Genomic DNA, 5,161 nt, shown 5'->3' with positions numbered 1-5,161 from the left:
CCGCCGCTGCCTGACAACCCGAAACCAACAACGCGCCCGCGGCCAAGGGCGCCGACCGGGGGGCGGGGCAAGGGGAGGGCCCCGACGGCGCCGCCCGCCTCTGCGCCCCCGCCCCTCCCGCGCTGCGGGCGAGAGTTGGCCGCCTCCGCCGGGGAGGCGCCCGAGCCTGCGCCGCTTTCCGGGCGACTGCCCGCCTGTGCGTCCCTCCGCCCTCTGCGCGGCCCTGCGACCGCCCGGCGCAGCCGCTTCCGTTTGGGAGTTTCTGGGCGCCTCCCCGCGCCCCCCGCCGGGCTCGCGCCCAGGGCCCCTCTCCTACTGCCCTCCAGGGGGCGCCCGGCCGGCTGCGTGGCCCGCGGGCAGCCGCGCTCCCAGTGCCTCCGGCCGCGCGCACCTGCGGCCTGTCTGCCCGTGTCTGTCTGGGCGTCTGCGGGCGGCGGCGGGCTGCCTGGTGTTCCCAAGGGCACAGCGTGCATCGTGGCTGTGGCTGGGGTCTCTGGCGCCGTGTCTCCAGCCACTGTCCGATGGCAGAAGGGTACAGAGTTGTCTCTGCCCAGGCCGTCCCCCGGAGTGGTGCAGGGGAGCACCTCTGTAGGACTTGGGGTGTTTCACATTAGAGCCTGCCTCAGTGTACCCCACTAGCAAACAAGGCCTTATAGGTAAACCAGAATCTAGGTCAAGACGGTTGGGTCTGTGTGCCCTGCTGACTCCCTGCCGGCTGAAAGAGCCACAGCCCCGAGCCGGAAAGTGCAGGTTGAACGCGGCGGTCTATACTGCTGGGAGCCAGACAGCAATTACACACTGGAGGAGCACGGTGGATGGGTTCCTGGCCTCAGGAGGCCCTAGGAAAACAGGGCTCAGGGCTCGAATGTGCATCCAACTTGCTGAACCACCGAGAGCCAGTGTTTCCGGTCCCTGCTCTGGGCCTTGGTTTCCCCATGGTGGTGGTGGAGCTCCTCCTGGTCCTGGTGGTCCGTCTTCCTTGTGTTGTCCTGCACCCGCCAGGGGGGAAGCTGAGCCAGGCAGGCCCCCTGCAAGGACTTCGAGAGGGAAGCACACGGGCGATCTCTTCCCATGGAAGGAGCTGGGTAAAGAAGAGCCAGCCATTCATTCCCCCAGGGCTGTCTCAGACAGCCTGGCACACATCCAGGGGCAGAGCATGATGCCAGCCTGGGACTGGCTTCCCCGGCTGCCCCTGAGGAGCTAGTGTTAGGTGTAGTTATTAATAAACAGTGGCAGGAAGCCACCCGTGGCCTTGGATTGGATACATAGATAAACCAAGTGAAGCTTGGTGGAAACCAAACACTCCTGCGTTGGGGTGGGGGTGGGGGTGGGGGGGAACAGTCCCCTAAGGTTTTGGTCCTGTTCTCTGGCCCAGGCTGCCCCCAAGGCTGCACACCAAGGCTGGCTGGCTTGCAAATGGGCGTGCTGCAGCGAAAATCAGGTTAAGTCTGAAGATGCTTTCTGTGGATAGAAACCACCCTCCTGGCTTGCGTACCAGACCCTGAATCTAATCTATTTGGATCAGCCACAGGAGACCCCCAGTCATTTGGCCTATAGCTCTTTTTTCTTTCTTTTCTGTTCCTTCACTTGCATGAATCCCACCCAGGATGGCTCATGGAGGTATAAAAATAGGAGAAGCTTCTGAGCAGGAGGTCACAGCCCATCTTACTTAGAGACTCGTCACAACGTTGTCTCTGTTCTCAAACTGAGTCCTCCGCTTGCCTTCTGTGTTTCTGCTAAGCCACCATTCACGCCCCCTTTCCCCTCATCCTCTCTATTCAGATCCTGGGGACTCCGCTTCTGCAGGTGTTTCTCCTCTCCATCCACACCCCCGGCTCCTGCTTTTACCTCTCCTCACCTGAGCAGCACACGGCCCCTTGCTGTGCCCCCTGCCCGCGGTCTTCCCCGCTCTCTAATGCATAAGCAAATACAACTACCTCTCTCTCTACAGCTCCTCCCTCCTGCTCCCAGCCTCATCACCCTGATCCGCTCCACACACGCAGGTTCCCACCCGCGCTGACTGCTTGTTTGTTCCCAAACTCACGCTGGTGCTGGGTCCTCCTTTGCGCACAGGGGTCCCTCTGCCCAGTGCACCCTTTCCGACTCCGTCAAATTTCTGTTCGTCCTCCATATCCGACCCCTCTTCTCCTCCACAAAGCTCCGACTTAAGCCCTTAAAGACCCATCAGAGGAAGCTCCACGAGGGCAGGGGCCAGGCCCTTGGTGAGAGCTCAGTACGTACCCTCCACACACTAAGTATTGGCCCGATCTGATGACTCATCCACTCCCGTTGCTTCTGTCCCTCCTCTGCATCCCCTCTGCCACTGCCCACAGGCTGGCACCTCCCAGTGTCCCCTCTGGATGGCCATAGCAGCCTGCATGGTCTCTCTGCCTTCCAATCCACCATCATCGTCCTAAAGGTTAGATTGGCGTCATTACCTCACTTGAGATCCCACCATGGCTCCCCAAGGCCTTCCACACGGAGCATGCCCCTTCGCCTGGAGTCCTGGCCTTCCCTGGCTCATCTTTGGCCCGTCCCCTCGTCCCACCCCTGTTCTGGCCATGCTCAATCTTGGACAGCCTTCTGGATGGGCTGCTCCCTTCAATCGTCCCTGGCTTTGTTCTCGTCTGTCTGTCTGTCCTGGAGGTCTGTCTTTCACTTGCTTGTCCGGCTGGCAGCACAGACAAATGGCTTCTTCAAAACTCATATGTCCTTTCCCCCTTTTCTGGCTTTTCTGAGCTTTTGAGATCTTCATTCATATACTTGAAGCTTCCAGCAGGCAAAAGCTCCCCTCTGAGGGGGCCATTGCTGCTCTCTCGAATGGTGATGTCATCCATGGCCATTATTTCCACGAAGCAACCGTATTTTCAATCAGAGATCTGTGACATTCTCCTCCTCCCTCCAAACCCTCCCGCAGCTGGAATCCACTGGTTTCGATGAGCCCTGAGCACTTTCTAAAGCCCTGTGACCCTCTGGGGCCCAAGGGACTGAAGTCCGCCCCTGCTTGTGAGGGGCCGTGGCTACTTCTAGCTCGGGAGGTGAAATGAAAGGGCCCCTGGGAAACAAGACATCCACCGAGGGTTTTCCTCTTAAGAAGCCCTTCCTGCTCTCATCCCCCTCAGAGCACCCTGTACTTCCCGGAAGATGTCACTCTGTGCAACCATGTTTCTATATTTCCCTGTGTACCTGTCCGCTCTTGTCTCTCCCGTGGACAGACAGGCTCCCGGAGAGCAGAGTCGGCGTCGGCTTGCTCGCCGCTCTGTGGTTGGTACCCAGCACGGTGCTGGACGCAGACCTCGGAGCCCAGCCCTCTCCGCCTGCCGGTGAGCTCCATAGAGCCCTGCCTCTGTCCACCATGTTGTTTCCATCCCGTAGGCCCTTAGCACATGGAGGTGCCAGCTGCTGGGTCTCTGGTTCTGAGAGCCAGGGAAGAGCCAAAGGGGGTGCTGGTCTGACCCTGGGGGTGACCGGTAGTCACCTTTGCCTCGCCTGACAGTCAGTGTCACCCCAGGGGCCTCTAATGAAGGGTGAGGGGGCCCATCATACCCCATAGTAGCCAGAAGTGAATGTGGGACAGTGCCGTCCCCTGTAGCCTGCTGGGCTGTCACAGCTGCGGGCCGGAGCATCATCAGCTAAGCGGTGTATCTATCAATCACATCAGCTGGGCAGAACAGGACCCAGAGAAGGAGCACAAGTGTGCACCGACTGACGGGAGGGACTTCACTGTGCCATGGACCCCGGGGTCTGGCCGCCCTTCCCCACTTCCTGCACCCGGGCCCGTCAACGACGTTTTGCATTCCGTGCCCATGGAGGTGGGTTTTTCCAGCAGCCTCTGGTTGTCCAGTGATACTTTGTGGTTTCGTGTTGCTCCCCTTGCAAGAGACTAAGCAATGGGTTCTGGGTGAGGCTGGTTTACAAGGAGGTGAAGTTCATGGCCGTGAGGACGGGCAGGGCTGGGCATCACCTCCACAAAGTTCCCACTGCCCTCTGCCCAGTGATGTTGGTGGCTGTCCTGTCCTCGGCCATGCCCACTCCCCAAATACCATCGTTGCCTCAGGGTGCTCTCTGTACCCACAGCTAAGGTGTTTTTAGGCCCCAGGAGGTGGTCCACCTTTGCAAGCACATGCCAAAGGCCCAAATCCTATTACATAAAAGAATGTTCTCCCTTGGAGCTCCTTGTCCCAGCCACTCATCAAGGGGTTGGCAGTGTGCCTGGGCTGTTGTGACAGGGAGTTGTGACTTTCTCCCTGGACATTTCATTTGGATAAATTTTTTTCCTCTAAGTCAGGGTTTCTCAAACTCAGCACTATTGACATTTGGGCCGGATCATTCTCTGCAGTGAGGCCTGTCCTGTGCACAGCAGGATGTTGGAAAACATCCCTGGCCTCTGTCTACCCACCGGAAGCCAGGCGCACCCCTCCACCAGTTACGTCAGTCCGAAATGTGCCCAGACATTGCCAAATGTCCTGTCGGGGGCAAAATCACCCCCAGTTGAAACCACTGCTCTCCGGGCTTCCCGTGTCCTCACACAGTGAGGCACCTGTCACAGGAGACAGTACAGAGCGAGACACGAGGCGTGTGGGCGCCCTCTGCTCGGATGGCAATGCTGGGCAGGGGGCAGAAACCCAGCCGGCCCACTCTTCTTCCTGGGATTTGGGCATTGCTCCCTCTCTCTGTGCCTCACCTGGCGCCTTGGTGACTTGGGGATTGAAGATGGGGACAGCGCTCCTTCTGGGGCTGTTGCGAAGATCAGGCATTCGATAAATATGTCCCACGAGGATTATTCTACCAGGGTCTGGCCACAGTGGCAACTTAATGTTTGTTTTTCCTTTGGTCACAAAGGGTGGCTGGCCCTGCGTCCCTCCCCAGTAAGATTCTTAACAAGGGCAGTTTTTTACAGGGCACTTTGGGTCCCTGTTAGCACCATCCGACACCCACAGAATGAATGGTGGTTGGGGGACTTCAGGTGCAAAGCTGGTTCTGAGGTGCCCTCCTGGCTACGGACGTCTCTGGTAATGGTCGCAGAGTGCTCTGCTGCACCACAGTTCCTGGTGTCCCCAGGGGCCCTGCAGGTGCCCGCTGTGCTGGGCGGAGACGGAGCTGTCTGGACTCCTGTCCCCGCTCCGCCCTGTGCTAGCTCTGTGACCCGGGCCAGTCCCCA

This window comes from Phoca vitulina, unplaced genomic scaffold (assembly GCF_004348235.1).
Source record: "Phoca vitulina isolate PV1807 unplaced genomic scaffold, GSC_HSeal_1.0 scaffold41, whole genome shotgun sequence".
Lineage (NCBI taxonomy): Eukaryota > Metazoa > Chordata > Mammalia > Carnivora > Phocidae > Phoca > Phoca vitulina.
The sequence above is the reverse complement of the archived record's forward strand: the minus strand, read 5'-3'. Positions refer to the sequence as shown.